The sequence below is a fragment of the Mus musculus genome, chromosome 6 (genome assembly GCF_000001635.26).
Source record: "Mus musculus strain C57BL/6J chromosome 6, GRCm38.p6 C57BL/6J".
NCBI lineage: Eukaryota > Metazoa > Chordata > Mammalia > Rodentia > Muridae > Mus > Mus musculus.
In genome coordinates, this window is record NC_000072.6 from 148599698 (window position 1) to 148623767 (window position 24070).

Sequence of the window (24070 nt, forward strand, 5' to 3'; positions counted from 1 at the left end):
AAGCCTAAAGTCCCCTCTGTAAGCAGCTCTGTAAACTCCTTCCTTGCTCTGGCCTTGCCTGGACCAACTTCAGTTTCAGAGCGTTGGCATTTCTCCTAGGCTCCGCCCCACAGTTACCTGGCAATAGCCAGGTATACTTGACTTACTATAAAAGGGGCTGCTTGCCACCTCCTCACTCTCTTGCTCTCTTCCCTTCTCTTCCTCTTGCCCCTTACCCTCTTCTTCCTGTCTCTCCATTTCCCTCCCCCATCTCTCTCCACATGCTCGTGGCAGGCCTCTCCTCCTCTTCCTCCTCCTCCTCCTCCTCCTCCTCTCTCTCTCTCTCTCTCTCTCTCTCTCTCTCTCTCTTCTGTCTCCCTCAACTCCCCTCCCCATGCTCTAAATAAACTCTATTCTATACTATACCATCCTGTGGCTGGTACCTCAGGGGGAAGGGATGCCTCAGAATGGGCCTGCAGAGGCACCCACCACACACACCATACCTAGCCTCCACCTAACATATCCCCACCTTCTTTCTATCTTTTTATAAAATACAACAGTGATACTCTGAAGTATCCTGCCTCCTTCTAGAACAGGGTTTGCTTAGCCACACTGGTGTAATTTGTTAGCAATTCCTTTCCTTGTTGTCCCCATACAAGTCTGGTATGGTTGCTCTGTAACCTGGTCTTGCTCTTCAGATGACCTTGAAATATACCTTCTCCCTAATAATAATAATAATAATAATAATAATAATAATATAATAATCTTTCCTGCTGCAAGCCCCATGTCTCTGAGAAGCAGGAGTTTGATCCTTCTTTTTCCTCTGCAGACCTGGAAACTTCCTGAGTGTTGGGATAATGTGGTATTTGCGGTTCTTTATCCATTTCTATAGCCACTCGGGTACATGCTGATTACTTACATTCCAAAGACACCCAAGCAGCCTCAAATGACAGGTACTGAGGAAAAACACTGATGTATTCACTCAGCAACATCCTTCTGAGCGGCTGCCACAAGACAGGCAGTAAGCTCAGCACAGTGGGGATACCAGGCCCCCAGTGGTTTTCGGTCCAGCCTCAGAGATGTTTTCAAAGAGTAATGAAAGTTCGATGGAGAGAAGGAGTGTGTTGGGCCTACCTGATAAACAGTCTCCTCACTTGGAGGCCAGAGCCATGCCACATTCCAAATGGCAGACTCTCTGTAAATTTTTATTTACCTGGTGATTTTTTTAAAGGAAAGATTTTCCTTGAAAATGCAGATCCACAAGAATCCTGCATAAATCTAGCGTATGCTTTTTTTCTCTGCTTGTTTTAGAGACAGATGTAAAAGGAGAAACTGAAAAGGGAAAGAAAAGATGCATTTAAGATGTTTAGAATGTTTGCAAGTAAAATCAGTATCTTAAGGGCAAGGTCAAAGCACAATGTTATTTTAACATTCTTATGACTCAAGTGAGCTGTGTCATCCTGTTAATGGGGAATAAAATATAGTGCTGTTTCTGCCAAGAGTTCATTCTTCCAAACGAGGCCTAGAACAAAGAGGAAAACCAGCAGAAAGGCAGCTGAACAGGTACAGAACTGCAGAGGATGGGAAGACAGCACTGTTGCTTGCTTTTTGCATAACAAAAGTATCAAATTTTATTAAATCTATTAAAAATGCAGGTGTGAAGTTTTATATCCAGAGACAAGGTCAGGGTTCTGAGAAACCCCGTCATAGAGTGGACTGAAGATGAACGACCGTAAAGCAAAACTGCCTGGACAAGGGTCCCTGGTCTTCTCCAGCCCAATCAAGATGAGGTCTGAGCGTTTATCTTTTAGCTCCTTTTCAGTTCTGTGAGACGGGAGAAAGAACAGTATTAGTGATGCCATGGAATTGTGTTAATAAGATAATCTGTGTAAAACATTTAGAATAATATTTGGCACATTATGAAAAAAAAGAACAGCAAGGTGAGCTAACAAGCAGAGGTGCTTGCTGCTGAGCGTGCTGAACTGAGTTTGTCACATCCGTGTGTGTGTGTGTGTGTGTGTGTGTGTGTCACACACAGAGACAGACAGCAGACACACACACAAAGCACACATAGGTACATACACACAAACACAGATGCACACACAGACTCACACACACAGACAGCACACACACACACATATACTCACACCGAACACACATACCCAAAGCACACACAGAGACACATACAAACACAGACACATACAGAGACAAATAGACACATATGCAGACAAATAGTCAGACAGACACACAGTCAGACACAGCACACACAGAGTCACAGACACACAAAGACAGACACATACACAGATATAAACATAGATACATAGACACAAACACAGACACACACAGACACACACACACACACACACAGGCAGTGTGCTCACATACACACACACATACACAACAAATATTTTTTAAAAACTATAAGAAAAAAATCAAGGAGAAAATATGTGTATAGCAAAAAGACTTAAATACAAATGGAATTGTGTTTCCATGCATAGTGCCCATCTTTTAAATTAGAAATATATTAGATGCAAATTGTGAGATTTGCACAGATGTCCAAAAGAAAGGCAACATAGGAAAGAGATCAAACCACTCATACTCTGGACTGAGGCTGTTTGTCCATCTTCTTTTTCAGGCATGAGGGTGACATCCCTACATTCTTCTACCTGCTTCCCCAACTTTTCTTTAATTTAAAACCAAATGCAGACTGTGATCTCAGTCTGTAAAGTGTTGTACACATGAGGACCTGAGTTCAGCCACCAGAACCCATATTTTAAAAAGTCAGACATAGTGATACACATGTATAATCCCAGCACTGGGGAGGTAGAGACAGGATGATTCCTAGAGCCCACTGGCTAGCTTGCTTAGCCCAGTTGGTATACATCAGGTTAAGTAGAAGACCCTGTCTCAAAAACAAAGTGGACAGCACCTGCAGGATGTCTTCTGGCTTCTACCTGCACCTACATGCGTATGAACATATACACAGCAACACACAAAAAGAACAACTTAATGTTTATTATGTTGGCCTATAAGATGGGATCCTATGATATGTAGTATAATATGTATAGAATACAAAGAAAGGCAAAGACTGCTACTTAAATGCCTCAGTCTCCTCTGAAAATGTATGCAAAATAAAACTATTCACAGAAGCAGAAGACACTCCTGGCAGAGGCACGCTATCTTGAATAAGTACAAAGTGGCTCATTTGCTCAGAAAAGGACCATCCGCCTGATGGTTATCCTATTCAAAAGAGATTGTTGTGGCAACATGGCAGGCATTACCCTGGTTCCAGTGCTGGAACACACTGACACAGACAGACTTTAGAGTCAATTTCTGTTCTCTTGATTCAATCAGCAACTGTCACAGAGGTAAGGTTCCCAGACTGGCTTCTCCAAACCCAGCCTTGCCCCACCTTGCTGCCTTTGCAGGCATGGGCACAGTGGGTCCTTGTAAGCCACTTGGCACTTGGAAACACTGCCTGCTGCTTGCCAATTAGTCTAAAGCTGCTCTTTCTCTAAGGCTGAGGCCATGAAAACAGTAGTTGACAAGTCTCTGAAGACGAAAGGATACCCAACCTAGTGTTTGTCACCAACCTGGACTTCAAATGTCCTTGGGATATCTCAGCTGAGCCCATAAAAGATTATTGTCAGAACAGGAGACATAAAAGCTAAGTAGTCTACAAAGAAAGTGTTCACCTGGGAACTGCGTTGGTAGGTTGCTTTTGGAGATGATAGAGTAAGACAGTAAGCAGATTTCAGTTTTCAGTTCAGACTGTGGCCTTCCAAGCTCCTCAGATCCACTGAGGTATTTTTGATTGTCCTGTGAATTCTAATGCCAAATTTTAAATGCACTGTCCGAGGACATTGGTAAGTGGCTGCTTTGGGTTCTTGTTGTTGTTTTCTTAACTGAAGCTAAAGCCTGTCGATGACAGTAAATTTATCTTGGAGTGGCAGAGAGTGGGGGGAAGGGCTAAAATGTCACTGTGTGGGAAGCAGATATGTGAGGTCCAGGGCAAAGGGGTAGAAGACTGCCCTGCAGCTTGGGCTCCGGAATGTACTCAGAGAAGTGAAATTCCAAAGCCATTCTACAAAATGTGCTATCTACGGGGCTCTTCTGGGATCCTCTGAAATTTGTCACAGCCTTCAATGAAAATAGAACACAAAACAAGACATAAAGCTACATGGGCAAGAATCCTAAAAACAAAGTCATCATTCATTTTACAACATCAGGGAACAAGGGAGAATTTCATGTCATAGGTGAAGACTCATTTTTATATAGAAGTGTTGGACAGGTTGATCTCTAGAGTCAAAATTTAGCCCACAGTTCATGTTCAACCATGATAACATTTGTTCCCAGCCATGTCTGCTCCAATTTGTTAGTAGACTCGCTGTATGTGTGAGCAGGAATAGAGAGGTCTGGGTGGCAGATTCTGGCATGGTGACAGGGACCACATGGACAGCTCTCTAGAGGATGCCCATGGGCTCACTAAGACAGGATGTCGGTGTTTGATCAATCTAAGAAAGCCAACAGCCCATGAACCTTACTGTTTCTTTCTTAGAAGCTATTTCTACCACTTTATAGAAGAAAGGTCAATTTTTCCCTCTTCTAGAATATCACAAAGAACCACCATCTTTGCACCATCTTATAGGGCAAAAACCTCCTGAGGTGCCATGCAGACAAATAATCCATATATCCGTGTGCTTCAAAGGAAAGTGACCACAAGGACGTCAGGTCTTTGCTTTCAATAAAATAAGTCAGGTAATCCAGAGAAGGAGTACAAAAATGAATGTGTAAAACTGTAAAGTGATTAATTCGTATCTAAACCAAATTAAGTGATCTTCTGATGCATTAACTGGGGAACTCTTACTCCAGCCCCATAATATATATAACACTTAGAGATACGCACAAGTGCACATACACTGTGTGGCTTAAAATAAAAAGGTGCATGTGTGTGTGGTGTGAGTGTATGTGTGTTTTGTGTGTGTGTGTGTGGTGTGAGTGTGTGTGGTGTGAGTGTATGTGTGCTTGTGTGTATGTGTTATGAATGTGTGTGTATGGTGTGAGTGTATGTGTGTTTGTGTGTGGTGTGTGTAGTTTGTGGTGTATGTGCATGAGGTGTGATTATATGTGTAGTTTGTGGTGTACATGTATGTGTGTGGTATGAGTGTATGTGTGTTTGTGTGTGTGTGATATGTGTGTGTGTGATGTGAGTGTATGTGTGTTTGTATGTGTGTGGTGTGAGTGTATGTATGTTTGTGTGTGTGGTATGTATGTGTGGTGTGAGTGTATGTGTGTTTGTGTGTGTTGGTGTGAGTGTATATGTGTTTGTGGGTGGTGTGTGTAGTATGTGGGGTGTGTGTGTGTGTGGTGTGTGTGTGTGCGTGTGTGGTGTGAGTGTTTGTGTGTTTGTGGGTGGTGTGTGTGGTGTGTGGTGTGTGTGTGTGTGTGGTGTGTGTGTGTGTGTGTGTGTGGTATGAGTGTGTGTGTGTGTGTGTGTGTGTGTGTTTTGAGTGTGTGTGTGTATTGTTTCTAGCAACTGATGATTCCCAACAAAATGTTACTGTCCATGTATAAGCATCTACACGAGAATAAAAGCAAACATGGTGCTTGCTATGGGTCTTAACTCCAGTACATATTTTAACTCACAAAATTCTCTTAAGAGGAGTAGAGAAATGGCTCAGCAGTTCAGAGAGCTTACTGCTTTTACAGGGGGCCCAAGTTCAGTTTTCAGCATCCACATCAAAAAGTTCACAACTGCCTTGAACTCCAGCTGCAGGAGGACCTGATATCTCTGGCTTCCTTGGGCCTCACAGTCATGTGCACATACTGAACACAGACAAACATATACACAACTGAAGATAAAATACATTTTTAAAACATATGGTTCTAGGAGCTAAACTGTAAGAGCTAGACACTATTCTTGGAGTAATAGATACACAGAGAGAGGTTAAGAAGATCGCTCAAGATGATACAGCTGGGCAAACTTGGGTTTTACATCTAGACAGACTGACCATAGAGTCTGTATTTCCAGTCATATTTCCATTGCATTTATCATACATATTTAGTTGGAGTTTATAACCAAAACCCAAAAATATGTTAACATTACTGCCTTGTTATTATAGATTAAAATTTGATCATGTCCATATACATTTGCCTTGTAAAGAAATGTGATCTCAATAAAAATTTTCATTCTGTATGGGTGCTGTGGAATGTGCTTATAACCCTAGCTACTGGGAAGACTAAGTAAGGCAGAAGGATTGGTACTTTTATTAGAAAAGATATGAGAGAATAAGTGTCTCTCTGTCTCTCCCCCTCCTCCCCCATCTCACCCCAGTGTGTGTGTGTGTGTGTGTGTGTGTGTGTGTGTGTATTAAAGACACAAGGAGAAGTTAGTCATCTTCAAACCTTAAGGAAAGGGCTCACCAGAACCTGGCCACACTGATATCCTACACTTAGACTCTAGAATTGTGAGGAATAGCTGTGACTCAAGCCACCCACTCCATGATATTTTGTTATGGCAGCCTGAGGTGATGGCCTAATATAGTCATTGCAAGAACCAAATGAGATACACAAGTAAAATGCTAATTGTCTTGGCACTAAATAGTAGATGCCAGCTGCCATTGCTAAGCATGAACAACGGTATTCATATGAACCCATGGCTTAAAAACCAAAGAAGTAACATTTCTCTGTAAAAAGGATGTTCTACTGTTTTGTTAGCATTTGCATTTGGTTAATCTTGACAAATAGAATTAACTTTACAATATTAAGGTTTTAGGTCTGTGGAAATAGTCTCATCAGTAAAGTGCTTTCTTTTCTAGGGTAAGAATTTAATTTGGGTTCCCAGAACCCACATAAAATAAAAAGACTGCACTGTGGCATGCCCTGAAATTCCAGTACTTGGGGAAGAGACAGATAGATCCCTAGAGCTTGCTGGTGAGCCAGTCTAACCTAATGAGAAAGCTCAGGATGAATGGGAGACCCTGTCTCGAAAATAAGGTGGTAGCATTCTGGAGGAATGACATCCAGTTTGTTCTCTGGCCTCCACATGCACACACATGAGCATGCACTAGCATGTACATGTATACCAATATACACATGAACACATACATACATATACACCCAAAAATTTTTATTAGATTTAAATTTTTAATAAGAAGAGAAAAAATCTCACAATGCAAAATAAATACAAACGCAATGAGATATATATCTCATTCCTAAAAAAAAAAAAAATCACTGTGAAGAAATCACATATAAATTCTCAAGATTGGTGACTTTTTGGCATATTGAACCATGAGTCAAAGCATGCAGAATTCATGAAAGGCAGAACAAAGGTGATCTTGAAACAACTTGTAATATTTCAAAGCATGTCTTTTGGGACTGACTCTGGAGCAAGCAACTAGCCTACTTAGTCACTAAAATGAGAAGTTCCCCCAGGTGCTCATGTTTACTTCAAAAGCCCTAGACATCTATCACAAAAGCATCAGGGATTGACAGCCCTGAACCTGAAAAAGATTGAATCATGTACCTGGTACCACACATGTGTGCACAAGCATGTGGAGGCCAGAGGACAACCACACATGTTGTTCCTCAGAAAATGTCTACCTTGTTTCTTGATACATGGTATCTCATTATCTTGGAACTTAACAAGCTGGCCAGTGAGTCCCTGACTACCTCTGGGATTACAACTGTGCACCAGTTGGGTCCCAGGGATTGAACTCAGTTCCTCATGCTTACAAGACAAGCACTTTACTGACTCAGACATTCTTCCAGGAATTTGTTAAAATGGCAATTACATTACATTAGCCTGTTTAAGCTGCCACAAAAAGCACCAGTAGGCACAGAAGAGGCAGTTTAACAATAGAAAGTCATGTTTCCATAGTCAGAAGCTTGAAAGCCAAGATCCTTGCAGAATTAAATTCTGGTGAGTGCCTCTCCTTGACTTTCTGGTGGTCATCTCCTTATGTCCTCATTCCCTGTTTCCAAATCTCCTCTGCATATAAAGAGGTCAGTCACTGGTTAAGGACCCACTCTACTGAGACCAGCCCCACTGGGTAAGGACCACTCTACTGGCTTCATTTTAGTTTAATTACCTCTTTATAGAGACTGTCTCCTTTTGTACCAGTGGTGTAGGCACTAGTAAAATGCTCAGGACCCTATAAATAACCTCTCACGCATGCTCCTGTAAATGAAGCTCATTACGGAAGAAAGAGGAGGAGGATGCTGGAGAAGGGAAGGGGAGGAGAAGGAGGAGTAGGAGTAGGAGGAGTAGGAGGAAGAAGACAATGGTAACAAAATCTGGAAAGAGAAATGGATCAGTTAAAGTATTAACAGGATAGGAGAGGATAAGGAAGAGTGACTATAACCAAAATGCATTATATACATGTATGAAAGTATCACAGTAAAATCCATTTTACATCACTATACTGGCTGGTTTTATGTGTCAACTTGACACAGGCTGGAGTTATCACAGAGAAAGAAGCTTCAGTTGGGGAAGTACCTCCATGAGATCCAGCTGTGGGGCATTTTCTCAATTAGTGATCAAGGGGGAAAGGCCCCTGTGGGTGGGATCATCTCTGGGCTGGCAGTCTTGGGTTCTATAAGAGAGCAGGCTGAACAAGCCAGGGGAAGCAAGCCAGTAAGGAACATCCCTCCATGGCCTCTGCATCAGCTCCTGCTTCCTAACCTGCTTGACTTCCAGTCCTGACTTCCTTGGTGATGAACAGCAGTATGGAATTGTAAGCTGAATAAACACTTTCCTCTCCAACTTGTTTCTTGGTCATGATGTTTGTGCAGGAATAGAAACCCTGACTAAGACAATCACTAACATGTAGGAATAAATAAGGATAAAAAAGGCTGTCTCCAAACATAGACCTTTTCTGAGGTTGTGTTTCAGTCACAATTTCAGGACATAGGAATGACCCAGAGATAAGGATAGAGAAGAGCAAATGACTGGGAATGCACATTTTACAAAATAGGGGTAAAGTGGCCACCGTGATCCCAGGCATGACACCTTTGCTAGAAGTACAGCCACCTCTACATGCCATTGCTGCATAGGGTATGAAAAGAATTCATCTGCCAGGGTCGTTCTGACCTACACATAGACACATACTAGAGAAAAGCCTTTGTCTGCAACATGCAGTGGAACCTTCACTGCTGGGTGAACAATAACTCCATCTGCCAGGGCAGGAAGTTGGTCATAGAGAACATCACGACTGTGCTGGGTGCAAAGAGAAAGAGAATATTCCTTAAATGCTTCCCAAGGAACTCCTGTCCCCATGGTGGGCTGGACTCTGCCTCATGGAACCAGTCCATCAATGATCTCAATGGCAATCTTACCAAGGACAATTCTGTGATCCAAAGTAGAGGCATCCCCACCCTGCCTGTGTCACTGGGGGACAGCTTTGTGGTAAGCAATGCTACATTTTCCAAGCTAGATGGCACGTGAACCGGAATGTGGAAAAGCCAAGTGTTCCCCATTGGGTGGCCGAACACCGCTCCCTCACTTCCTGGAAGAAAACAAGATTGTGGTCAGCCAAGGAGGAAGAGAGATGAGTAAGATTCCAGAACTTCTGCTTTATGTTTTAGTTTTCCAGTTTTTCTTAATCCCTCTCCTGTGTTTTCTCTTCCTGATATGCAAATGGTGTTTCTTGGGGTCCTACAGTCACAATTGTTGCTATGCTGCTTCCCAAAAAAAGAAAACACAAAGGAGGAAAATTGAAGGAAAAAAAAAAAAAAAAGCCAGAACAGACAAGTTCTTTTGTTTGGTTGGTTGGTTTTGTTGTTGTTTTGTTTTGTTTTGTTTTGTTTGTTTGTTTGTTTGTTTGAATCTTGAAAAGAAAGAGGATTTGAAAAACAGCTTTGTTACTTAGAAAAAGCTATAGCTGTTTCCAAAGTCTGTCAACTGTTCCAGAGTGAAGCAGTTGGGACTCTTGGACCACAGTGGAAGAGGCAATGACTTACCAGAATGGGGGGCTGGGTTGTGGACGTGCTGTATACTTCCATGGTCACTTCATGTGGGTAAATGGACATCTGTGTACACAGAACCAGTTTATGCACTGTATTCATCTTCTGGTTTTCTTTGGTTGGTTGGTTTAGATTTAATGTATTTTAACATGAAAATTTTATTTTAAAGGAAAGAAAAAGAAACCTCAGAAACTAAGGTGTTCCAATTAGCCCAGTTCCTTCAACCTTAGAGCCTTCGGTAGGATGGCCTCCACAGACGAACCCTGGTCCCTACGGAGCCCATGGCTTATACTGCTGCTTCCCACATTTCCCACAAACCCTACAGTGGCAGGTATCAGAGTGCCCATTTCATATGGCTCTTCAGTGCCTGCTGCATGGAAGAACTCCATGTTCCTTCTTAGAGAGAGACTTCCAAATGGGCCAACTTCCCATCACAGCTCCATGTCATCTTTCTGCTGCTGTTATTGTTTCAATTTCCTTATCCCAAGTCCTGAAGATTTACACACACACACACACACACACACACAGACACACACACAGACACAGAGAGAGAGAGAGAGAGAGAGAGAGAGAGAGAGAGAGCAAGCTATTATGAAGGCTACAAAGTTAGGACAGGGAAGTCTTGGAAGTGAGGACTTGAATTTATCTGACTCATTTATTTTTAGTTTTGTACAGAAAAAAGAAGAAAGGGATGGAGGAAGGGAGGGGGAGGAAGGAAGGGAGGGAAGGTAGAAAGAGAGAGGGAGGGAAGAAAGAGTCTCTATTTTGTTATTTTGTGATCACCAAAGTATTTCCAGGTCTTAAACCTAAGAGTCAATGTACTGCTGAGAAGAGCTGGATGTTCAAGATGTCTTCATGGTTGGTCTATATTTATCATCATCATCATCATTATTATTATTATTTGTGTACATGTAATAATTTTGAATAGTTGTTATAACAGCTCTTATGGTTTAAGGAGGAAAGAGAGACTTATTACTCCAGCTTCTAGGAAGAGAGTTTGGGTTGCTGAAATGTGGATGAAGACTATCAACCAAAGTTTCCCCTCTTGGTTGTTACACCCGATTTTAGGATTCAACTCTTTGTTGTTTTGGGTTCTGGCACGTCATGCCTTTCCTTCTGGGATTGTAAGTGAACCCTGTGGTAAAGCCTTGTCTGGCTTGACTGGTCACTTATTTGCCCTATAAAGTGGATGTTGTTGCAGAGAACGTGACAGCTATGGTTTTCTCACACCCTGTGAATGAATGTGTAAACTGAAGTATAATTTTACCTGCTGATGCTGTCTGTCTGAAAATAAATTTTGAATATTTTTCTGCCACCCCCAAAGAAAAGAGCAATACACACACACACACACACACACACACACACACACTATATATATATCAGCCCAGGAGGTGCATACATAAATAGAACAACCCACTAACAAGAAAAAAATGAACAAAGAATTAAAACACATGAACTGTAGTGAAGAGACAACTCGAGTGACCAATAGCATATCATGAAACATCTCTTTAGAATTCATAGAAAAACAACCAACCCTGCAGTGATGTACCACCATTCCACACCCCTCAGGTTGGCCAGAATTTTGAAGTCTGACAGTACCAAGAATATGGCTCAGTCACAAAATATAATACTGAGGTGGTATTTTGGAAAGTACACATAAATCAAAGAAACCCAAATTTGTTTGGTATTGCTAATGGTGCCTGTCTTAGTTTGGGTTTTACTGCTGTGAACAGAAACCACGACCAAGGTAACTCTTGTAAGAAAAACATTTAATTGGAGCTGGTTTACAGGTTCAGAGGTTCAGTCCATTATCATCAATGTAGGAGCATGGCAGTGTTCAGGTATACATGGGGCTGGAGGAGCTGAGAGTTCCACCTCCTTTTCCAAAGGCAGCTAGCAGAAAACTGGCTTCCAGGAAGCTAGGAGCAAGGTATTAAAGCCCACACCCACATTGACACACATACTTCAACAAGGCTACACCTCCTAATAGTAGCATTCCCTGGGCCAAGCATGTATAAACCATCACAGTGCCTATGACCCAGAGATGTCAATCCTAGAACTAGTCATTAGTAAGCCTTGCAGCCCTCCAGCAATAGGCACAGAGAAGTTCACAGCAGGATTACCTGTAACAGACCAGTAGAAAACCAGATGTCTACCCCATGATTATAGCACAGTGTATATTTAATTTGTGATCCTATAATGAAAATGGCCATTTGGTTTTGGGCAAAACAAAGGCCCCAGATGAACATCAAAAACAAAGGTGAGTGAAAAGGTAACTTAAATTATTAACAGAACAGCTTTTCAGTCAATTTAAATTTCAATGCATTGAAAGATCACAATACATCCTTAGGGTCACAATCATATCTGTTAAAATCATAAAAAGAGGACACTAAATATAAAATTTAAGATAATGGTATTTTTGAGAAAGAAACAGAATTGGGTGGAATACAGTGCAGAGGTATTTGTTGAATCCATTCCAAACCCTGTAAAACTTACCAAGGGTTTTCTTATACATTTAATACTTTAAAGTTAGTTATTTTATTAAAGATACCACACTCGGATAAATGTCAAGATGTTATAAAATGCTGACTTTGCTCCTAATCTTAACTATTTGGATACTCTGTGAAAGGCAGTTGTATATTTTATTTCCATGCCAAGACTCACAATTCAAGGCCTTGTACATACTAGGCAAGCACTCTGCCACTAAGTCCAAGTTTCATACTTTGTTTAAAAGATAGTCACTGGGATAGAGAAAGGTCTTGGGGTTTAAGAGCCTGTTCTGCTCTTGCTGAAGACCTTAATGTGGTTCCCACCACCCCCTTCAGACAGCTCAGAGTCACCTGTGAACGTCCAGCTCTAGGGGATATGGCACCTTGGCTTCCATGGGCATTTGCATACACATAATTAAAAATAAGATAAACCTTTTTTAAATATATTAATTTTATTATAAAAAGATTGTATCCCTGTATATTTTAAGTTTTCTGAAATACACCAAGACAGATTTTAGAGGTAACAAGCAAAATATATGGGCTCAATTTTTTAAAATAAATATTCAAATTCAAAAGGCATTCATGTTTTCAAACATACAAATGATATCTCCAAGAAAGAGTTATGAGTGCAAATACCAGGCTGTCCAGCAGAAAGACACAAGCCTCACTATACCCCATACCATTTATAAGAACCAAGATGTCCCAACCCAGCTCAGAACCCACAGCCCGACCAAGCTGTCAAGTGCTGGGAGAAATAAAGAGGAAGCCCAAACACTATGTTTTGGTTCCCCTGACTCTACTACAGAAGAGCACCTTGTGTGTATCAGGAAACATCACTTAAGTCTACCAGGCTGCAGCTGCCAATGCCTGAATGCTAGGGCTGCCGGGAAACATGGGTGGAGCAAAAGAAGGGTAGGTTAAAAGGGGAGAAACAAACACCCTATTATGAGAAATCACCTCAGATTTCTCGTCTCTGCCTGTTCAGTAGATGCTTGGGTTAATTCAAAAGCAATTAACCAAAAAGCTTTATCAGGGGCCTACAGGACATGTAAATATAATAGTAGCTCTGTGAGTTACAAAGATCCCATCAGCTAAGAAAACCTGAAGACATGCTTCCTGGCTTATGGGTCTTTAGGTTACTTATCCAAGACGGAGAGTGGACAGAGTCAGACAGACTGTTTCTCACATTGGCTGGCTTGCTTTCTTTCCTTTCTTTCTTTCCTTTCTTTCTTCTTTCTTTCTTCCTTTTTTTCTTTCAATCATTAACCCTTTAACATCCCTCATCAGCTTTATAACAATTTCTGGTACCCTGTACCTCAAGTCCTTAACAATCCTAAAAGTTTCATTCCTGTTCAAAGTACCCAACACAGAAATCAAGAAGAGTATAGGAATCATTGTTTCTACTTGGAAAGTAAAAGATTACTGTGTCCAAAGATCTTCATGACTCACAACTAGCCTTGAGTAAAGTTAAGAGCTAATGCCAAGCCAGGTGTGGTGGCGCATGCCTTTAATCCCAGCACTCGGGAGGCAGAGGCAGGCAGATTTCTGAGTTCAAGGCTAGCCTGGTCTACAAAGTGAGTTCCAGGATAGCCAGGGCTATACAGAGAAAACCTGTCTCGAAAAACTAATAATAATAATAATAATAATAATAATAATAATAAAATAAAAGAGCTAATGCCATTCATAAACATGGTACATGACATCAAGCCACCTTCTCTGTGGTCTTCTGGGAAGTTCTACTGGGCCAGCACGGCTATAACATTGCAATGCTGAGCATTGTCAAATGCAATTAAAAAGAAAAGGTCAAAATACAGCAAGAAAATCTTGTTACATCCCATACATGGGAGTTGAGCAGCCAAAATAATGTGTTGTAGAGCTTATTTATACCAGGCATGATACAAATAAATAAATAAAGGGAACCAGCACAGAGAGACCCATCAATACCCAATTATACTGATCAGTACATGCAAACCTGTGGTTTGCAATGTAGATGCATGTTGCAGTATATTTGACCACACTGTGACCCCTGATATTGCATTATTTACTGTTGATTCCCAGCACCCACTCAAGACAAATCAGACTCACCTGTAATTCCATCTGTGCCTAGTTTCATGACTCAGTCCTAGCACACACCTTTAATCAAAGAGCTTTCTGTTAATTGTAAACAGCATTAAACAAAGTCAACCATAGGTTAAGAGGTAGAGCAAGCAACCAGTTGACAGGAAGTAAACATGGGAAAAATCAGAGAGTAAAAGGAAGTCAGGAGGATGGGTAGAGAGGCACACAGGAAGTAGAAGGGAAGGACATTCAGTTTGAGGTGTTTTGAGACTCATGGAGGAGAGCTTCCTTTTGGGACATCAGCTATGAAGGAAGGCCAGCTGTGTGTTTTCTCTGCTTCTCTGAGCTAGCAGGCTTTCACCCCAGCATCTGGCTAAACCAAACAATTGAGATTTTATTTTTAAAAAACAACAACAACAAACAAACAGCAGATGCAAATCCATGGGTTGCAGAAACAGAGCTCTAAATGCTTACTGATCCAGGGAACCATCAGAGTAATCCTTTGGGAGGCTTAGTCATAAGGTGATTTATCAGTCTCTATAGAGCCTCACAACTATTAACAGAGCAATTTGAGAATTAAGAGTTTTCAGAACTGACCAGCCACACATGGCATGGGTTTGTTAATCTAATTGTAGTGGGGGGTGGGGGTTGTCAAGATGCTAGAGGAGTCTTTATAATAAAATTTGGGGTTAAAATTCCAAGTCACAAAGTAAATGGCAGCACATGTCACCATGAGCATCAGGCTCTGCTTCTAGGCCCAGTGACCTACTCAGCTGTGACAGGGCATGAGAATCAAGGGGATGCCAGAAATGCCTGGAATTCGAAAGGACACAGCTGGTAGCATGGTGACTTTGTCAGTCACAGGTTCCAGGGTGGGCACCTGAGCCCAGCAGGAGGGAATGAGGAGGCTGAGCAAGGTAACTTTCCTCCCTGCAACCTGCTAAATAGACATGCTCAGGGAAACTGCAACAGAAACAGTGATAAGGTGAGGATTGGAGGGTGCAGTGTTTGCAGATTAGATGCATCCTAAGCACTATCCACTGCTCATGACCAACATCAAAGAAGTGTTGGTACAAACTGGACATTCTAAGGCATGGAGTCTCCTCTTCTGAGCCTGCACCGACCTCCCTTCTATAGCCCTAGGACCTTGTTTCATCCATGCAGTGCAGTGCAGTCACAGCTGACAGGAAAGTAGACTCTGAGACCATATCAGGATATTTCTAAAAACTTTGGGGACCCCCAAATTGTGTGTATATGTTACAGGGGAAATCTGAGTTATTTTTTTTTCTTTGCAGGGATTGGGAAACATAATCTCATTTGCAAAAGAATTTTAAAACAGACTTAGTAAGACTCTCAAGAGCAATTTTTTTTTTTTTTTTTTTTTAGCATTTGAGAGAAACGCCAGGCAGACCAGCTGTCAGTCTTGGCAGTAGCCAGGAAAGATACAGGAAAGAGGAAGGAAGAGACAAGACTTTGAAAAGCAGAGTCTGGGGGGGGGGGGGGGGGTCAGTGAGCAGCTACATGGCAGACAAGCTGCTGAACAGCAGAAGGGAGGGATTTCAGAGGAAAGAAGAGAGTCAGGGGAAGCATGCTCAGCCTTTGTCCGGTGTCAGGAAGAAAAGGCGAATAAAGGAAGGAAAAGCAAAAGTTGTGCTTTTCTGGGTCCCTCTGGAAATCAGTCAAACTGTTGTTTTACGAGACGGGAAAACTCAGCAAGTAACTGCCCTGGGGAGGGGTTTCTGGGAAGAGTAAGTACATTATCTCATTAAGGAGATAACGTTTCCTCCTCTCTCCTTAGCATGGCTTTAAGTAAATCAGCTTCCCCAGGGATGGACTTCAAGCTAGGTGAATGACAGCCCTCAGCTGGATTAACTCTTACAGGAGGAGATAACAGGACGTAATGTTCTCATCTTTGGAGCAGATAAGAATGTCCAAGGCCAGAAGTAGATTTCATTAGGGAGGGGTCCATCCTCTAAGCTCTCTGGGGCTCCTAATCTCCATCTAGCTACCTAACAAGGACATGTGAACTGCCGTTGTAAACACCATGCTTAGAGATGCCCGCAAACCAGAAGGCTGTCAAGCTCTGCCTCATACCAGTTCCACTTCTTCCAACCCAGCAACACCAATTCTCAGGGACACTTCACTATTCTGGGCCTTCTGCTTCCTAGCAGGGTGACTCTAAGAAAATTCTCTAAACTCTCAAATCCTCCTACTAATCCTTTAAAACGTCTGCCTCACCAGGTCCCAGAGGAATTAAATCATGTGTAAAGTGCTTGCTCTGATGGCTTACATAAAGTGAATTCTCTTGTTTTAGCAATTATTATCTCAATGTCATTTTTTACTGTGATGACTTAAACAGGGAAGGGGGTTTCAAAAAAGTAAGATACCAATAATAAGCTTCTTCATTGATATGTGTTTACATAAATTATTAATTTAAATATTTAAATTATGAATTTAATTGTGTTCAGCTTTTGGGACTTGGTTAAGTGACTTTCCTGCAACTTCTATAAAAGGACCCCCTGTTGTGCCCTTGCTTTCTTCAAGACTTATAGCTCATCATAATACCAACAGGTTGTAAACTACACCATAGGTCAATTAATGATATTTCACACACACACACACACACACACACACACACACACATACACACACTTCTTATGGACACATATTTACCAAGCCACAATTTCACCCAACTCACAAAAATTAGAACTAGATATCTATAAACTAGGCTTAATTTTGCAAACAGAAAATCTAGATAAAGCTATGTTAACTTTTGGGTTATTTCATAACATAATTTTTATTTATGTTTTTCTTTTTCTTAATTAATTACATAAGCTTGGAAAAAGTAAAAATCATTTTTAATTTCATGCAGGCAATATGTTTACAATATTTAACACACTTAGCCCTAAATACTGAACTGTTTGCAAATACACTCCATTCTCCTCAGATGATGGGTTTCACTCACTGCCCTTTCTGCCTAAGTGTTCCTACCCAACATCTGAAACCTACCAGGGGCATTTACCACTTGCTACAGGGGAGGGCTCACACATGGGCACCTATGTTCAATTTTAAAAGGTCTGCTCCTGGTTGGAGTTGGCACTGGGTGAAGGATGGGAAGGGAGGTCTTTGGGACAGGACTGAGTGATGCTACAGCTGAGCTCTTACAAGTGAATAACCGCTAAATTGCAACTTTGAAACAAGGAGTTGTTGCTCTTCTCTAATGGGCTGAAAGAAGCTTTGTGAGGAAGTTATTGTTTCATCCTTACCTGCTTGGTGACAGAGCGCTGAGGTGTTCACCTGCTGCATCAGAGCAGAACCCATCAACGTTGTCTGAAACTGCTATTCTGTGAAACCGTTCATACCAAATAGAGCTGTCAGTACCTAATTTTCTCATCAGGAAAACACTTCCTTCAAAATTCAGGAATGCTTCTGATAAATCCCCCTGGCTCTTCTTCCTCTGAGTTAGTGTTTGTCTATCTTCAGAGCCATGTGGAACATCACATTCCTCTTTCCATGTGGATGGAGCCTGGAGAACCGTCTGTTACCCAATCTTCCTGTAAGATGGGACTGACCACGTGTGGGCAGGACACCAGATCTGAATTTTCTGGGTGTCTTGTTTGTCTTCCAGGTGTTTCCTCTGCTCTTCTTTGCTATCTATCCCAAAGCCTGTACTCTACAGCACACTAAGTATAGAATCCTCTAACCTATAATCTGCAGTCTCTACAGTATACTAACTGTGGAATACTCTAACCTAACCACACACATGCCCTCTAGGTAGCAGCTCAGTTTCACTGTGGGGCTTTGACAAACAGTGGTATATTCCCTGCTTTTCTCATGGCTATGACCAAATACCTACCTGACAAGAGGCAATTTAAGGAGGGAACATTTTCTTTTGATTCATGGTTTGAATATTCACAGTCCATTGTGGCAGGAAAAGTGTGGTGGTTGAATGAGAAATGTCCCATGAAGGCTCATGTGTTTAAACACTTGGTCCCGACTTTGTGCTGATGTGTCAAGAGGTTATGAGACCTTTAGCATAGTAGCCTTGCTAGAAGTACATCATTGGGGCAGGCTTTGAGAGTTTAAAGTTTTACCTCACTTATAGTTCTCACTCTCTGATGTGTGTATGTAGCTGAGATGTGATCTCTTGGCTTCCTGCTTCAGATCCCTCATGTCACCAAGCCTCCCCCCACCTCATGAAACTGTGAGCCAAGAAAGACTTCTCTTTTAAGATTTTATCTTTACTCATGTGTATGTGTGTCTTATGTGTGTAGGTATTCACAGAAACCAGAAGAGGGTGACAGATCTCCTGGAGATGGAGTAACATTCTGGCACACACAGTGATCTGGCTTCTAATTTGCATAATTAGTTTTCCCCAAAGGCCCATGTGTTCACAGCTTGGCTTCTAAGTTGGCACTGTTGTGAGGTAGAGTCTGGTGGGAGGTCCTAGTTCACCGAGGGCACACTCCTTTAGGGGTTCCTTTCTCTTCCATTCCATGAGGAAGATGGTTCCACTCTACACAGACTTCCACCATGATGGGCCTGCCTTCCCATAGGCTTAAAATGATGACAATCAATTATGGAGATACCTCTGAAATAATGAACACAGATAAATCTTTTCTCTTTAAATTTAACTATCCCAGGTGTTTAAGGAAGGGAAAGTTGGCCAATACACACTCACATACATGCATGCATACACACACACACACACACACACACACTCTCTCTCAAACATAATGGTAAACATCAAGGGAAAAACTTAAGTTCTTAAAATAAAAAAATGAAACTAGGCAACTTCTTAAATCTACATAACTGCATAGAGTATTGTTCCTTGTATTCCAATTACCGAAAGAAAACACAGTGAAACTCTCTAAATCTAATACCAATTTTATGGCTAAATTATTTCCATTTACTTGAACAAAGTCAGGTAATAAAATAATATCATGATTTATAGAAGTTTCACTTATTACAAAGGCTAATAAAAAGCAGAAACAGAATAATGATCAGTGTGTATACCATGGATTTTTCTTTTGCCTTCGCTGTGTACAGAGGGGTTTTAAGCAAGTACACAGTTGACCTATGCTTTCCAAACAAGTATGTTAATTTTCCACATGGCTCAGAAACATTCCATCCATTGTTTGGTCCATTATAGCTTTTTCCTTAGTCATAAAGCCTGCATTCATTCACCTTCTTTCCACTGAAAATATCAAGAGAATGAAGGCTTAGTACTCTACCAGCCCCAAGCTATTGTTTGTGCTATAACTCTACAATAACCATGAATTTATTTATAAATGTGTTATTTCAAGTCCTAAGATGATCTTTTTGATAAGTATTTCTTTTATGAAATTAGTCAACTAATTGGTTTTTATCAAGTTTAACGATGTGCAGGATAAAAGTTGCTGGGAGTTTTTTTAAAAAAAGAAAAAAAGAACTAGAACCCAGGGGCTTGATAATGTAAAAATACAAATTACCAAATTATATTGATGAATAAGAAAACTGTAACTGATGTGGATTGTCAAGTTGCAATGAGTCATGAAGAAACAGTAGCAATGCTGTTTGTGTTGCAATAGAGTGCTTTGTGTTGAACAAAATTATGAAGGAGGACAAATAGAGATGGATGGAAACCACACCAACTAGAAATCCCAGGTATGGTAAGAGAGAGATCCCAAGTGCAGTAACAGAGAGATCCCAGGTGCACTGGGCAGTAACAGAGAGATTCCAGGTGTGCTGGGCAACAACAGAGAGGTCCCAGGTAGGATCAGTAAAAAGGAGGCACGTGGGAACAGACTACCTTAATAGGCAGCAGCAGGAGTTGGAGAGAGACGACAGTAAACAGAATCTCAGTCAATTGCTGCCCAAAAAAGACAGGGAGGAAAACCAGGGAGGAGGTATCAGGTCATAGGCACTGAGGCCAGGCAGCTGTTCTTCCCAATTCTAGCTCTACCTGCCAGAGTCACTCTCCTCCTCTCCTAGACATGACAGCAGCAAGTGCCTCGGAGAATCCTGATATGTCAAGCATGATCAAATACAGATATTCTCATTTTCAACCCTGCAGAGGGGCCAGGGCCTTACTGAAAGGTTTTTGTGTGGAGTGATGAGATAATCACTCAGCACTCTGGGAAAGCACCCATAATCTTATCAGGAAAGGCTCCTCCTTCCACACCCTAGGTGCCCTTCTCAGCAGTTTGACTAGGTAGCAGCACAGTTTGAACTGGCTTCTCCCTCAGCTCCAGCTCCAGCATTACAAGACAACTGAAGGTCCTGGAGCCAACTCTCCCACTTCAGTCTTTAACCAGAGGTTCCCAGAAACTCTCCATTGTCTACTCTTACAAATGCTGGACTTCATGGGGCCATGGACTGAGCATAGGTGGAGAAAGCCATGGATTCAGACAGTTGGCTACATTAGTTATTCTTAATTAATTACTTGTTCATATCTTATTCTTCTTACATGTGTAAAATGTACGTCATAAATGTGAGTTGCTTCAGTTGTGAGGCTTGAGCGAGATGGTAACAGCAAAGGCAGATTAACCTGGTCAGATTGGTATGGTGGTGCACAACTGTAGTCCCATTACGTGGAAGCCTGAGGCAAGGGGATGGCAAGTTCAAGGCCAAACTGAGATGCATGGTGAGAATCTTTCCATGAGAAAAGGAGAGGAAACTGGACACAGCATCTAGTGGACATGCTTTGCTTCGAAGGTCCATTCCTTGGCAAGCAACGGATTCAGTGCAGTCATAGCACACACAACATAAGTTATAACACAGCGGGACATAGTATGACTACTTTAACCATCACAACAATCCATGAGGGAGACCATGTCATTGTTCCCATTATACACATGAGGAAATCAAGGTTTACAAGCGTTCAATAATTCACCAAGTCACACACGGTTAAGAGTGATCCCATGAGTCTTCCTAACCCAATGCACCCCCTACATCCTCAGAGTCCTGACTGAGTGACCATATAACACAGTGTTGATCCCCAGGTCCAGGCCATCCCTGACCTGAAGCCCTCAGTCATGAGAATACTCCATGACAAGCCATAGTCAGCAGGAAGCATTTATCTATTACATTTTATCCACAAGGCACACGCTGCCCACTCTGTTACTTTTCTCTCCAGAAGGGTGAACATTTTAATGAGAATTCCTGTCTTCTCACACATTCTGCCTTCATTCCTAGCTCTAGACAGACTATCATTAGGTTAGTGGTGTGTCCCACTCTCATCCAAGCTGAATGGATGGCATTGCTCTGCTCAAACCTTCACCCTACTGGTCATTTTCTCAGAGCCTGTGACAATTGTTCTCTTTCTGTCCCCAACACCTCCTACTTCCTTCACCCACTTCTGCTGTATTCTTTCCCTCAGGGAACTTCCCATTTATCCATTCTGAGGACACAAGGCCTACCCTTCTACAGTAGTCTCCACAGAGCACTGCTGTGCCCCAGTCTTCACCAACATCTCTGTGGAACACTATTCTGGGAAAAATAACATCTCTCCATCTCAGGTTCTCTCCAAGCATATGACAGGTCTGAAAATGTATCCGGGGTTGTCTCTTTAAAATGTATGTAGCCAGGGCCATCTCTTTAAACCGTGATTCATCTCTGCTGACCCAGGGTAACACTGGGACATTTTACTTTTTGGGTGTCTTCTATATTTCAGGAGAGAGGAAGTGAGAGTCCCACAGAGACGATGTGTATCATCTCCAGTGTCAAGGTAAGCCCCATCTTCTGGTGAAGCTAGATCAGAGGCAGACTTGAAGAGAGATAGATCTGAGTGTCCGTGTGATTCTAGCATGTAACATGCAGACCTGCCCCTGCATATAATGCTGAGGCCTCTGTTGTACTAGGATACCAGGACTTTTGAAGTTTTGTTCAGTTTCCAAAATCTTCTATGAGACTGTGTCAGTCAGCAAACATGAGACCTTCATCCATAGTAAAAAACAAACAAACAAACAAACAAACAAACAAAAAACAAAAACATAAATTATTTTGATCACTTTACAAAGTAAGCAAGGTATTTCAAACCATGATTTAGCTTTCCATCAATGGGACAAAGCATCCAAGACAAATCTAGTCAAAGGATGAAACGCATTTTTGCTCATTATATCAGAGGCCCCAGCCCATAAGTAGCATGGGCCTGTTACTCTTGGGCTGAGCCTCTCATCATGTCAGGTGTGAGGAGCAGAGGAAAGCTATCTACCTCCTAGCACCCAGGATATAGTGAGACAGAAGAAGGAATTGCCAGAGTTCTGATCTCCACTTCAAGGGCACACTCAAATGACTTAACTTCTGCCTACCAGGTTTCCCTCCTGAAGGTTCCACTGCCTCCCATGTGCCTTTGCAGAGCATTTCAGATCCAACACTCACCTGCTGGATTCAGAAGGAACTGAATAATTAATCTTTTCAACTGTGACACTCTCCTTATGATGTTCACGATAGACTGCTGTTCTCGGTATTTTTATGATTTTTATTTAAATTTACTTTGCTTTGATTTGAGTGATTTGCATTTCTATTTCTCTTATTCTGCTGTCTGCCACTGAAAGTGTTATAATAGCTATTTCTAGCAATCAGCTCCTTCTGCCGAGAGGCATCTCATGGTCTCATTACAAGCCCTCTAAGCTATACTGATTATGGGGATTTCCTGAGACCTCCAGGGTTCTCAGTCCTCTGTTAACATTGTCAGAACATAATTTGGTGAATCTGTGTGTGTTAGCTTGGTTTCTCAGACTTATTAGGCTCATGCCACAGCATTAGCTTATTTAGGGCTAGTTAAAAATGTTCAATGTTTTAGGGCATGTATTGTTCTTGCCGAGCACAGAGTTTGGTTACCAGCACCCACATCAAGTGGCTTACAACAACTGTAACCCCAACTCCAGGAAGATATGATGCCTTTGGCTTCCACAGGCAACAGTACTCATCCGCACATACTCACACATGCACGTGCACTCACACTCATAACTTCAAAATAATTAGAGTAAATACTTTTTAAAATAAACTTCTTGGTACACACTGTATTTAAGTTTTTAAAAGTCACTACACACACTAATTTAGTGACTATGAGTCATTGCTTCTCCGGAGATAGGAGGCTAAGCTCTTGCAGTTCTCTGATCACAACATCACCAACTGCTGTATGTTTCTGCCACCTAACAGCATACACTTATCACAAACAATTGATTGCACAGACTTTGGATGATTTTAAACCAGGAGCTTTGGAGTACATTTGTGCTCCATGGCATCATAACACAAGTCAGTCTCCCATACTCCAAAAAACCACTCCTCTAAGAAACCCTTCATCATCACCCTTGTCAGGTCCTTTTGGAAATTTTCTACAGATTTCTGATTTGCAGAATCTTACTTGGCTTCCAGTGTCACACATATCATATGGCACAGCTAGTATGGGGGGGGGGTGTGTGAGTCAGCCAGTACTGGCCCAGGAGCTAATGACCAACTGACAGACCCTGGGTCACATGGCTGAACTTGGACTTCCTTTGTTTTCATCCTTGAAGCATCCCATGATGCTTATTTCAAATTCAACCACATTTAAAATATTTTCCATAGCCCCATCATAACTTGAAGGTGTCATGTTT

At 41.7% G+C, this 24070-nt stretch overlaps 2 long non-coding RNA genes across 2 annotated transcripts; both read right to left on the reverse strand.

Annotated features, from left to right (window-relative positions):
• Positions 1–1580: 1580 nt before the first annotated feature.
• On the reverse strand, positions 1581–3884 carry Gm36613. The gene is made up of 2 exons (XR_378194.3): positions 3675–3884; positions 1581–1803 (listed from the first exon to the last, which is right to left on the reverse strand). It is a non-coding gene; the product is annotated as a predicted gene, 36613 (long non-coding RNA).
• Positions 3885–7088: 3204 nt separating this feature from the next.
• Gm6313 (predicted gene 6313) lies at positions 7089–14612 on the reverse strand. The gene is made up of 3 exons (NR_045867.1): positions 14517–14612; positions 9940–10008; positions 7089–9485 (listed from the first exon to the last, which is right to left on the reverse strand). It is a non-coding gene; the product is annotated as a predicted gene 6313 (long non-coding RNA).
• Between the last annotated feature and the right edge of the window lie 9458 nt (positions 14613–24070).